General features: G+C 35.7%; 1 protein-coding gene across 1 annotated transcript in view; it reads right to left on the bottom strand.

Annotated features, from left to right (window-relative positions):
• TIAL1 (TIA1 cytotoxic granule associated RNA binding protein like 1) overlaps positions 1–13,092 on the bottom strand; it is a 54,960-nt gene extending 41,868 nt beyond the window's left edge. The window contains exon 1 of the mRNA XM_074233532.1: positions 12,872–13,092. The gene's annotated coding sequence lies outside the window, so the exon portion shown is untranslated. The remainder of the gene's footprint in view (positions 1–12,871) is intronic.
• Positions 13,093–14,034: the final 942 nt, after the last annotated feature.

Here is a 14,034-nt window from a genome sequence, read left to right as displayed (position 1 = left end):
CTGGCTCCAGTTTACCTTTCTATACTAATTTCATATTATTTTTTCATAGATTTGGTATTTCAACTAAACTTCCCTTTTTGCTGTTCTGGGACATAATATTTCATCTCCCCCTTCTGTGTCTTTGCATAGATTTTTCTCTGGCATGTTCCTTCTCTTTGAATCCCTAGCTTACTTCGAGGTTCAGTACAAGTACCACCTCTTTCAATGGAACATCAGTGGAACACCATCTTGGGAGGATAGTTTTTAAGGGGAAAGAGAATATTAACAAGTTTATATACTCTTTCTGCAGGAAAAATCGGTCTCTGATGGCACAAGAGTTTAAGAAATTTACATTAATCATGGGAGCATTATAACATGTTTTGCACATGTTTTGTACTACCTGTTTCAAAGAAATATCCTATTATTCCTCTATCTTACCTCTTAGTACTTTCCTCACAACCCCACAATTATTTATATTTATTTACCTTATATATATATTTTATGTTTCTTTATTTACATACATGTTCTTCCCACCACAGAAGACTATAAGCTCCTAATTTTTAAATTTATGGTAGTTCTAAAATATGAATCACATCCTTTTGTCCTATTAGTTCAGATAACATCATGGCTATTTGGTTTAATGGAAACTGAGAATAAGAAGGCAACTATTATGTATTACCAAAAAATTACTTTTTAAGCTGAACTAGTGACCCTTCCATTATTTACTTCAGAAATGATTATACACTAAGAAGTTAAAATATTTTTAAAGTTTAAAAAAATTTTCTTATGAAGTAAGATACCAAATAATAACAATATTTCCATATTTATTGGAAAAGTTTTATACCAGAAACTGAATATTCTGTACAGCCTGCTTTTCTTTTTAATATGTATAATAAATTTAATCTGTAACTTTCACATTAGTTCCAAACTCTCTGGTTTTCCTTCTGTTCTCATCTGGGCTTTTTTTTTTTTAAAGTAAGGCTTTTTTTATAAAGCAAAAAGTCTTCATCTGAATAGTGGAAAGATTTAATTGAGAAACTTGTCCTGAGAAGTTTTCCTGTTGAATCTCTGCCATTGCAGAATTTTCCAAACCACTCAACCAATTAGGAATAAGCTGAAAAAGAAATCTCTTTGTAGCAATTCAGACAAATTGTTGGAGCTACTTTAGGCAGATTTTGCCCTTCTGCTTAAATAATCTAAGATTTTTAAGTGGTGTTAAACTTGAATGATAATGAAAATAATAATTAGGTATATTCATTTTTCAAAAGGACATCTGACTCTTTGATGCAGCAACTAACGACAGGATTCCAGTGATAAAAGCAGTCTTTTACATGATTTTTCCCTCTTGCTTACCAAAATCTCTTGCTAAGTAAGGGCAAGTCTCATCACCTCTTTGGGCCTCAATTTCCTCTTCAAAAAAAAATGAAGAGGCTATATGTAGGGGTTCTTCCCCTCTACATCTATGACCTTAGACACATTTTAATTTCACAAAATTAGCCATAAGAATTCAACCATTTTCTTGGTTTTTTCATTTCCTATGGTTATTTTTGAAGATTATAGGATCATTTTGTTTTATCACTTTTGTGATTATTCATAAATCATTTCAAGGCTACAGACTTTTAACAGTAATTTTATTAAAAATCAGTCATGGTGTTGTCCAATTGAATAGACCTTCCTGTCTTAACTGTTTCTACAAATTTGTGTTCCTTTGACAGTGCTCCTTAACAAAATGGAATTGGAAATGTAAGGAACACTTATCTGTTTACTCACAGGTCAAAATTTGAATTTCCTAAATGACTTAGATTTTTTTTTTTTACTAGATAGGCCAATATGCCTCCTTGAATGCAGTTTTTAAAAAAGAGTGTCATAAATCATGACTTCATTTTCTTCCTTAATAGAATCCAAGAATTCTATGAGCCCAGTACTGCTTATCGGAACATGACAAATTCCTTCTAGATTTAATTTGAATTTTTACATTGCAGTATTATTTCTTTTACTTATTTTTTTAGGTTTTTTGGTAAGGCAGTAAGATTAAGTGACTTGCTCAAGGTCACACAGCTAGGTAATTATTAAGTGTCTATATTTGGATTTGAATTCAGGTCCTCCTGACTCCAGGGCCAGTGATTTATTCACTGTGCCATCCAGCTGCCCCCTCCAGTCTTCTTTCTTTGAAATCTTACAGTTCTGTAGGTAGTTCTTTCTCACTGACAAAATAAATGTTGAAAAAAAACTTTTGACATGTATCAGTCTCAGATATGTAGACTTATCACGCTGATGAGCAGAAAGTGAAAAAAAATTTTTAAATTCTCTTGATGAGGATGAAAGAAGATAGTGTAAAAAGCTGGTTTGAAATTTAACATTAGGGTGCGGCTAGGTGGCACAGTGGATAGAGCACTGGCCTTGGAGTCAGGAGGACCTGGGTTCAAATCCGGCCTCAGGCACTTAATAATAATTACCTAGCTGTGTGGCTTTGGGCAAGCCACTTAACCCCGTTTGCCTTGCAAAAACCTAAAAAAAAAAAGTGTAGTAGCAACATTGACTATGACAGCTGAATTCTGAGAAAGCTGGGTACCACAACATCAATGGTTTTGATTGTGGTACTGGAGAAGATTTTTGAGGATCCTTTTGACAGCAAGTAAATCAAATCAGCCAATACGTAAAGAAATTAATCCAAACTCTTTACTGGAGTCAAATACTGAAGCTAAAACTTAAAAACTTTGTACATTTAATGAGAAGACAGGACTCATTGGAAAAAACCCTGATGTTACAAAAGATTGAAGGCAAAAGGATAAGGGCAGCGGTGATGAGATTCATAGATAGTGTCATGGAAGCAAGGAATGAGAGTTTAGACAGACTTTGGGAGATAGTAAAGAATTGAAGGACCTAGTGTATCCCCAAAGTGGGTCATGAAGAATTGGATACTACTGAACAACTGAGCAACAACAACAACAAAGACTTTGGAGAATTGGAATGTTCCATGATTGATTTTATAGCAGCTCCTCACTTCTACAGATACTAAAAATTAAAATAATTTATACTCTTAATAACTAATATCTACATAGTATACTCCATATGCATTATGTCATTTTATCCTCATAACAATACTACATATATATATGTATATTATTATTTCCATTTTATGGGGAAGAAATTGAGATTCACAGATAAATTGCCTTGCCTATTGTCATACTACTAGTAAGAGTAAGAGAATTTAAGCCAAGTACCCTTCCATTACTTAATTCATCACTCTTTTGATTGTATCTCACCTAAAAATAAAGAAATAAACAAAATAAATAATAAACAGTATCATAAAATCAGAATATAATTATCAAATAAAAAACTTCAGCATAACAAGAATTCATTTGTTGAATTCCCTTTCTAATCTTTTCCATCTATAGGCTTACAAAGTTGCTGGATTTTTTTTAAAGTTAATACTTTTTATAGCTGCATTTCATACATACATATTTCTGGTACTGCTTTCTTGGCAAAGTTCATTTTGCATAAGGCTTTACATTTTTCCCCCATTAGTTCACCAAGAATTTTATTCTTACATTTGTCATTTTTTTGTTTGGCCATTCCCCAACTGTTAGACATAAATGGTTTCTAGTTTCTTACTATTACAAATGATGCAGCTATGAAGATTTTTTTATAATTCCCCCCCCCATCTTGCTTCCCCCCCACACACACAGAAAGCACTCTGTCAGTCTTTACTTTGTTTCCATGTTGTACCTTGATCCAAATTGGGTGTGATGAGAGAGAAATCATATCCTTAAAGAAGAGAAGAGAAGTCTAAGAGGTAACAAGATCAGACAATAAGATTTTTTTTCTAAATTAAAGGGAATAGTCCTTGCACTTTGTTCAAACTCCACAGCTCCTTATCTGGATACAGATGGCTGAGTACTAGTTTTGATATTTACTAGCTTTGTGATTTTAAAGAGGTCAAGTAACTTATTCAGTTTCCTAATTATATTAATAATTATAACTTACATTTACATAGAACTTACTATATATCAGGTATAGAAATGATATCCTATATACTACACATGTCGTCAGAACAGTGCTTTGTAAACTTTAATAAAATACTATAGAGATGTGAACCTTTGTGGATTCTTAGCATCCTTCTTTAATGCATTCCTTTTATCTTCACTCACATCATCTACCATATTCTGGCCCTCATCTTCTCTTTCCCTGGACCACTGTAACTTATTCACTCTCAGTTGGTTTCCAGTCTCTTCCTGCCATCTAATCTGTTCTCCACACAATTGTCAAATTAATCTTTCTAAAGCAGGAGTCCTATTAATCCCTAAAATTAGTCAACTTGGTTTTTAATGATATTTTTTCCTGACTCTATGTGACTGCCCATTGTGTATTTAGGATCCAGTCAGACTGAGTCATTAACTGTTCTCCATCCATTTCCCATGGCTAGAATGTATCACATCTTCTTCTCAGCCTTTTTGTCTTTATCTTTCTTAACCACTCAGTTCAGATACCATCTAATAGTGTCCTTCCTCAGTTCTCAGACCGTAATGCATCTGTTCATCTCTGTATAGAATTATTCCAAGCAAATTTTTTTTTAGTTTTTCAAGGCAATGGGGCTAAGTGGCTTGCCCAAGGCCACACAACTGAGTAATTATTAAATGTCTGAGGCTGAATTTGAACTCAGGTACTCCTGACTCCAGGGCCAGTGCTCTATCCACTGTGCCACCTAGCTGCCCCCCAAGTAAAATTTAAAACCTTTATCCCTTTTTCTCCCTCCTTCCCTCCATCTCTCTTTGTAGAGGTTTGAGAAGACTACAGATGTAGAATATTGCATGTATCAGACTGGTAATGTTTTAGTTGATTTTGCTTGTCTGCTTTTTTCCCCTTTTTTAATTCTTTGTTATGAATGGCTTCAGAGAGGTGATGGGAAGGATTTCCATTTGACAAAACCAAAAGCTATCAATTAAGAATGTTTAAAAGGAAAAAAAATAAATTGTTAAATAGTAGTGAATATGATCAGTTTTGTCATTTTTTTATGTTGCCAGATTGTAAAAATGGTGCAGTTCTTTTGAATAGTAATCTAACAGTAGTGTGATAGGATGCCTATTTTCCTTTAGTTCCTCCAACACTGAATATTTGTCAGTTTCTAACTTTGTTAATTTAATGGATATAAGGTTGTATCTTAAAGTTGGTTTTACATTTCTCAGGTGAGTAGTTTCAATAATTTTTCAAATTATTAGCTATGTCTTTGTGTATATTTATATATACATATTTACTTATTTTTAAAATATCCTTCATGGTTTTTGGCAATTGAGGAATGGTTGGTTTCTTATGATGTATTTATTTTTTACAATAAACAAAAATTAACACTAATTGTTTTCATAGTCTTCTTGTACTCCTTTATAATTATAGATTTTAGAAGACTGTCAAAAAATGAAAATTCTGAATCAGTGCTAAGTAATACAATATATAAATAAAGACAATATGGAGGAATAGAGTTCTGGACTTGAAGTCAGGAAAGAACTATGCATAGCTCCATATATGTCATATTCTGAGATTCAATTTCTTCATCTGTAAAATGGATAAAATACCCACAATACCTCATAAAAGACAGCTTAGTTTGATGAATAGAGGACCTGTCTTGTAGAAATCCTCTATTCATCAAACTAAGCTGTCTTTTATGAGGTATTGTGGGTTAAAGTTCTACTTCTGACACTCGCTGCATGACTCTGAGGCAAGTAGGTTTATCTATGCCCAGAGGTAACCCTCTCAAATTGAAAGAAATAGACCATTTGAGGATTCTGTATGAAGAAGTTTTCCCAAAGGAAAACACTTTTAGTCATGAAATTGATCTGGGGTATGGAAAATCTAGAATTATTATGAGACTCATAATAATAAGGTAACAGTGTAAAGCTCTTTGCAGACCATAAAGTGCTATTTAAATATCAGCTGTTATAATCTTGAAGAAAGGGACCTGCAGAATGGGAGCTCTTTGAGGGCAAGATTCACTTAATTTTTTTATCTTTGTTACTGAAAACCTAGAACAATGATTGGCACAGGAAAAAAGCTCTTAATAAATGCTTATTGGATTAAATTAAAATTTAGATGTTCAATAATGTTTCCAGATACTGATAAAAAGTTCTGAAAAATCCTGGAATTTTTTCTTTGTTTCTATGGGTTTACTATGGTTTACAATGTTTACTAGGGTTCCCCCTTATCCTGTGCATTAGGCTAGATTTTCCCTGAAAGGCAATAAAACTAGTATATATATATATATATATTGGGAAAGGCTTCCCCAAGCTGTGCCTCTCCAGCAGTGTTGAAGTTGGGACATTCTGGGCCCTACCTGGGATGGGGTTGGTAACCTTCAGACTTGGTGGATGCCAGAAGGCTATGCAAATACACACAGGCAGCCCTACTGAAGATTTACATTTGGAGATAAAGGAATCTTAATCTGTAGATGCTATATTTGTCTCCTTGTTGCAGATTCTTGCTCTGGTAGAGCTAAGGAAACCTTTTGTCAACTGTTCAATGACTTTATTTGAGTGCCTCATTTCATTTTAACATAGGACTTGAACTAAGGATACTGGTCATTATCCCCTAATATCCTAATATGTTATTCTGTGATATTTTGTGCCTTTATATATGGGGTGTGTGGGTGGGTGGGTGGGTGTGTGTGTGTGTGTGTGTGTGTGTGACAGACAGTGACAGTGGGACTATCCCTGGCACTGTGGTAGCAATTGGGGTCTATTCCTAGATTCTTAGATGACTTCCAACTCTAATGTTTGTTGACAGCATTAGGGAGGTGATGCCATGACAAGTCACTTTACCCTGATTTCTGCAATCAAAAAGAAGGTTTTATCAAGTAAGGAATAATTATATTACAGTATAGCCGCCAGGTGGTGCTAATCTTCAAGTCATCAGCTTTTCATGTCCTAATGTGGTTTGCTCTGTGGTAGTGCTCAGATTCTCAAAGATGAAAAGTGGAGCAAACCCTTCTGTGTAAAGAGACCTGTTAACAGTCTGATTATATCACTTCCCTTCTGAAGAGCTTTGTGTGCCTACCTTATTGCCTCTTAGATAAAATATAAAGTTAGTTTGGTATTAGGGCCTCAGAATCGGATGTTAATCTCCCTTTCCAGGTTTATTGTATACTACTGTCTTTCAGTCACTGTTTTCCCACTTTCTGTTCTCTGAATTTGGCATTTCATCTCCCATCTCCATGACTAAGAATAGCCATCTCCTAAACCTAGAATAAATTCACTCCTTACTTTTGCTTAACTTCTAGTTTCCTTCAAGATCTAGGGAAAGTACTTGGAATGTGCTTTTCTGTGGGAAGTCTTTCCTAATCCCCTTAATTATCTATGTTCTCTTCCTCCTTAAATTGTCATGTATTTACATGTTCCCTGTCTTTGTTAGAATTTAATTCCTTAGGTTCTGTCTTAGGTTTATCACGGTGTACTGCATATGCAATAGAAATTTAACTAAAATATTTGTAAGGTTGAGTTATGGTTTGAGATCAAGCCAATTAAGACCAGTCTTAATTTTAGGGACAATTTTTATCATTACCAGCATTGATAGTATGCCCAGGGATACCCCATATTTTCTTTTATCATTTTAGGTACATATTGTTCTTACTAAGAAACTTACTCAGCAAAATTCCCAGTTTTCACATCATAGAAAAACAACATACATTTCAAGACCAAAATTACTTTTTTTCTCTTTCTAAGTAACCCTATTCCTTTTTTTTTTCCTTTCAGGGCAAATTAAACATTTGGATTCAAAACCCCCAAAATTAAAGAGAGTAATTCACATTTTAGAACATTTGTTTCATTTAGACTGGGGCTTAGGAATTGAACTGTGTTGCCCATATTGTCAAATAAAAGTTTTTGGATTAATGGTTTAACATTTTAGGTTTAAATTTACCTTTAAAATCAAATTACAAAAAATTTTTAGAATCTATTCATGTTATTCACAAAAATAGCACATTTTCAAATTATTTCCTGTCCTGTACGATGAGGACCAAGACAGTTCTTAAAATTTAGTAAACAGAATTAAGAATCATAATTTTCAACAGAATTATTCCAGATTTTCACAGCATACTTTTTAAAAATCAACAGTACATTTTACAGTAAACAATCCTTAATTTGTAACTTATCTTTTACTCAATTAAAACTTAACTACCTAGAGCAACTGGATGAATAAGAGCACTAGTCCTGGAGTCAGGAGAACCTAAGTTCAAATCTGACCTCAGACACTTAATAATTATCTGTGTGACCTATAGGGGAATTCATTTAATCCCATTGCCTTGCAAAAAATAAAAATAAAAATAAAAAAAACCTTAACTATCTTTCTATTATTTTGAGTCCCATTTTCTTTCTTTTCTTTCCAGCTAAGTAATTATTAAGTAGCTGAAGTCGGATTTGGACTCAGGTCCTCCTGACTCTAGGACTCTATCCATTGTACCACCTAGCTGCCCCCAGAACCCCATTTTCTTAAAACAAACTGCTTTATATAAGCCTGTTCTATAAAGAGAAAGAGGTGGACAGCCTCCAAGTGAAATGTGCTTTACTTTAACTTCTTAACCCTGTTTTCATGTCATCCTTTCCCTCTTCCATTTTATTTCTTTTCTTCATCTAGTAAACTTTACTCGGAGAGATACATTTGCTTGTTAAACCATAACCCTTTTTCTTAGTTTTAAAAAAAATGTTTATTTTAAATGACTTGCCAAGGTCATACATCTAGGCAATTAAGTGTCTGAGACCAAATTTGAACTCAGATCCTCCTGACTCCAGGGCCAGTGGTCTATCCACTGCCACCTAGCTGTCCTGTAGACCTTAATTTTTTTTTCAAGGCAATGGGGTTAAGTGGCTTGCCCAAGGCCACACGGCTAGGTAATTATTAAGTGTCTGAGGTCGGATTTGAACCCAGGTACTCCTGACTCCAAGGCTGGTGCTCTATTCACTGTGCCACCTAGCCGCCCTAGACCATAATTCTTAAAATAAATTATTTCTATCCTTTCCCTAGACCCCAACCCCAGGAATTTCACAGTTATTTCTATCCATCTTTCCTGAATAGCTCACTTAAAGACACCTTTCTAGGCATTCAGTCGAAACACAGCCTTCTAAATCACCCCATGCCACTAGTGAATACCCTAGGGTACCCCTCTCTTAGTTACAATCTTAGTTACAATACATTCCTATCTCTTGATAATCCTTCCATGGGGACTCCAGTGGTAGATGAAATTTAGTTGTTTTTAATGTATTTCTCATATATTTCTCAATATATAATGATATATACTAAAGAATATAATGATATTAACTAAAGAATCTTAAGAAAAACCTTTTCTAATCCATTTGTTTTTCTTGACTTTTGGGCGAATTATAGTCTCTTTGAATAAACAGCGTAGGCAATTGCCTATAAAGCATGATTTGAGGGCCCCTAAAAGTTGTATTATATCTAAAATTTACCGCCTTTTGATTCATTCCCCTATACCAGGGATGGGGAGCCTTTTTTCTGCCAAGGGCTGTTTGGATATTTGTTATATCACTTGCAAGTCAAACAGTCCATCCCTAAAAGCTATTAGATTTATTGATTTCAAGTCCCACCTGCAATTGCCTGGGCAATACCACATCCTTACAGTGGATCAGAGGTTCCTCACTTCTTCGTCCTTTTAAAATGCAACTAGTCCTGGAATGTGAATTAGTTCATCACAAGATTTCCTCCCAGACAGTGGAGTGGAAAGCATAGAAAGAGCAATCAAAGTCACTACCAGACAGCCTTCATCTGCCTCACACTATTAAAGAGTCCCAACTATGACCAAGGTATGGGTATCCAATATACATGAATGTGTTTATCTATGTATATATGTATGTATAAATACAAAAAACTACATATATGAGAGGTGTGTATAAAGTATATACAAGATATGTGTATATACAAAAAACTAAGGTCTTAAAAAGATATTCTGTTGTAATTACCAAACTATATAATAAGAAACTTCAAGTATGTGATATCCTCCTTAAGGGGTAGTGGAAGAGCACCAACAGCAATTTGGGAAAAAAATTATGCCTAGATTAGAATGACTGAAGCTTTATCCCAAGATCCTTTCTAACATTTTCCACTCTTTTTAGTAGTTTAGAAATAACTGTTTAGTACCAGTTAGCAGGAATAATTTTGTAGTAGATAATTTTTGTAGTAGATATGAAGATTGTAGTAGATATAAAAATTGCCACTGTGACAGTGGCATGTCTTTGGTGGCTACTTAGTAGCTGTAAGTAGAAGGAATAAGTGGAAGAAAGCCCACTTCTGCTTCATTCAGGCTTCTGGTTCTAAACCTGTAGTCTATAAGAAATGTATGCTAAGTGAGGAACCTAGCAGTATCATACTCAGGTATTCCAAAAGGACACATTTCAAATAACTAATTGACAACACTAGGAGAGCAGTCTTCAGTTTATAAATCTTTACTATGCTTCTATTTATCACCCTGGACTGACTTAGATCTTTATCACAGACAGCACTGATCAGGTTTGTGAGTTTTAGGGAGTACCACTGTGCTTCCATACCTCCATACTTCCATTTCTTTTCTCCAAATAACATTGTACAACTATATATCCCTCCCACCCCCCACCCCCAGCTAAAGTCTATATAATAAAAGTGCAAACAGAAAAAATACAGGGTGAAAGAAAAGAACTAAAGACTGGCCAGCATAGCCCACTAAAAATGGATTAATTACTTTTGACTCGAAGGTCTTTCCTTCTTAGGCACTTGAAAGGGGTCATTTAACACTCCCCTTTAACTTGGGGTTACAGAGGAGAGAGAATGATTTGAGTGAGTTGTCCTAAATCAGAACCATTCATCACCTTAGTCACATATAGTAGAAATCAACTAAGCTTCATAGATTCTCTGAACGAAGGAAAATGGGGGCAGTAATAACATACCTCAGTACTAGGATGTTTCCCACATGTTCCCAAGATGGAAAATGTGTTTTAAAACTCCCATCCTTCTCCTTCTAACATCTCTTTTCCTGCAGTCTGTTAATAATTCAGAAGGCTTCATATCCAGCTCTCTTAGTAGTCCCTACTACAAAACATCTATTTCTAGTAGATTCTAAGATCTATACATCAAAGATTATGACTAAACAAGAAGTTCCCAAATGGTAGCCATATCCTGTTGGGCTCAGCCCTTTCCTGGTCCTAGGATATCAGAGGTCTCTTGTACCCAGGTTCTTTGCTTTACCATCACCCCCCAACTTTCCCTCCTCCTGCCCCACAAGCTGCTCAGCTGAATTTGTTTATAAAACTTGTTTTAAGGTTATTTTGTGTGGTGCTTGCTGTATCAAAACTGTTGGCTTATCCCTCAAAATTGGAGGAATGAGACAACATCATTGAATCAATGAATGAGGGAATGAATGGAGCATTTATTATGTTCTTACTATTTATGCAAAATATGTATTCCCAGTTTAGCATGATTCCTGGTATAAAGTAGGCACTTATCTATTTATTGAATTGAATTGAATCAAAACTAGAAGTTCCAGATTGGTGAGTTGCCCAGCCATATTTGTTCCTTGTAGATATGTCACTATTTTGTTATTTTAATTTTGTACCTACTCTTCTCCACAAATAATATGCTTTGGTGGGAGAGTATGCAGGTTTATGAGTAAAGCACTTAATTATTGTTCTTAACTCTGCCTTTTGATTAAATGCTTTTGTTTCTGTTGTGAGGGCTGCTGAGTCCTTCTTAGGGCTACTTTCCAACTCTGATGTCCACCTGAGTCACCTAACTCTCACCTGTGGCTTCAAGAAGCTGTAGCATGCACAGTGGACACACCCAATAAATCATTTTGGTAGACAGGCTAAACCAGGTTAGGGTTGAGGGTAATTAAGAAAGTCTCAAACACCTCAGTGAGTTGGAGGTGTCTACCCCAAACATGTGAAGTCTTCCACTACTGGATAAGAGTGGGCACAAAGTTAAAATAACAAAATAGTGAGAAATTTAAGCAAAGAATAAATATGGTCTGGGCAACTCACAAATCTGGTTTGATTCTTCTAGGTTTGATTCAATGCAATAAATAGATATTAAGTGCCTACTTTATACCAGGAATCATGCTAAACATTGGGGATGCATACAGTATTTTTGCATATATAGTAAGTATATAATAAGTGACCATGAAGAGAGCTGAAGCAAGTGCTGATTAAGTACTTAAGAGTTTGGTTAGATATCAAAGATACCAAGGTCATCCTCTGCATCCAGAGCCATCATCTGTTGTCTTGAGTGTGTCTTGCCACTGGACTGTGTTGACTTTGGAAGAGAAAGTGAGGCCAATGACTCTGTGCAACTCTGCCTCACTTAAATCCAAATTATGCACAAATCAAAAGATATCACCTATATCATGGAGCCATTTTTGTCTCAAAGTCCTGTGGTGACAGGTAAGAGATAAACAGCAGGTGCAGATACGCTGGGAGTTGTAGTCACAATCCTGTACCCAGGTAGTTCAGGTTATTGGATCTGCTCACTGGAAACAGCAGTGAGATTCTTCCACCCCCTGGGTGACTAAGCAGCCTTTTTGTTTTGTTTTGCCTTTTGCAAGGCAATGGGGTTAAGTGACTTGCCCAAGGTCACACAGCTAGGTAATTATTAAGCATCTGAGGTTGGATTTGGTCTTTGTGACTCCAGGGCTGGTGTTCTATTCACTGTGGTGTTCTATTCACTGTGCTACCTAGCTTCCCCCTAAGCAGCCTGTTAAGAATTGCACTGGTCACCTTCTGGTGTGAGGAAGGGGCTAAAAAAGATGTTCTAAAAGTTGTTTGTTTACCCAGTCCAGATCTGATTACCATTGATAGATAGGGATCCCACCCTGCAATGGAAACACAAAAAAATGTACAAGTATTTCTTCAAAGAAGATTCCACTCACCATCAGCTCGTGGAATGTGTGAAGCTTGCAATCAAAAGTAATCTAGTCAACAATCTTGAATGTCTACCAAAAGGAGTGAGTGACAGGCTCATGATAATGCAGTTCTTCTGCCCCCTGGGTGACTGAGTAGCCTTTTAAGCATTGCACTGTTCACCTCCTGGCATGAGGAAGGGGCTAAAAAAGGTGTTCAGGAAAACACCACACCACCAGCATCAGTACTTATGCTCCCACCATGATGAATCCCTGTTGAAGTCAAACAAAAATTTTATGAAGACCTAGAAAGCCTCATTATCAGTGTACCAAAAGGACAAGCTTATAATTCTGGGGGATTACCAGACATGACAGGGAGTTTTGGGGAGGAATGGAGTTGAAAACAGCAACAGCATTGGTCACCTACTACTGAAGTCTTATGCATCTTGTGACCTCATCACCACACTGTTTTCTGTTCACCTGAATGCAATAAAACATCCTGGATTTACCCTTGCAGCAAACATTGGCATCTAATAGACTATGTGATTATAAGGAGAAATGACAGGCTGTGATAGTGATAGGGCAACGTGTGCTTATTCACATTCAACCAAAATGGCGGCCCCATGGCAAAATGACTCCTAGAAAATTAATGTCAAGAGATTAGAGTGTCTCTCTGAGTAGGACCAGTTTGTTGCTAACTTGGAGAGAAAGTTGAACCATCTTACAGTTGATATCAGTGGAGGAGCAAAGGAGTGGGCAGTTTTCAGAGTGTACAGCACTGCATTTGTTTATCTGGGTCAGAACGCAAACATCATGGCTTAATAAAAATGATGGGGAAATAAGCTACTAAATGACAAATGAGAATCCCACAGGAATTTACAAGCAGAAAAGTTTATCCATTTTCAAAAAAGCAACAGTTAATTCCATCAAAAGTAAAGTATTAGTGAATCCTGTAGGAGAAATGCAGGCTTCTTGGTTCAGTAAAAAGGCAGATGAAATTCAGTTTTATGCAGATAATAATCCAAGGTGCTTTTATGATTCCCTGAAGGCTATTTATGGGTCAAAGACATATGATGCATCTCAACTATCAGTGTTTATGGAAACACATTGATTAGTGATAGGGACATGATCCTAGAGAGATGGGCTAAACACTTCCATGGTGTTTTTTTTTTCCTAGTGTTCTTAACAGACCT

Source organism: Macrotis lagotis, chromosome 4 (genome assembly GCF_037893015.1).
Source record: "Macrotis lagotis isolate mMagLag1 chromosome 4, bilby.v1.9.chrom.fasta, whole genome shotgun sequence".
Taxonomy (NCBI): domain Eukaryota; kingdom Metazoa; phylum Chordata; class Mammalia; order Peramelemorphia; family Peramelidae; genus Macrotis; species Macrotis lagotis.
This window is presented reverse-complemented; position numbering and strand designations above follow the sequence as displayed.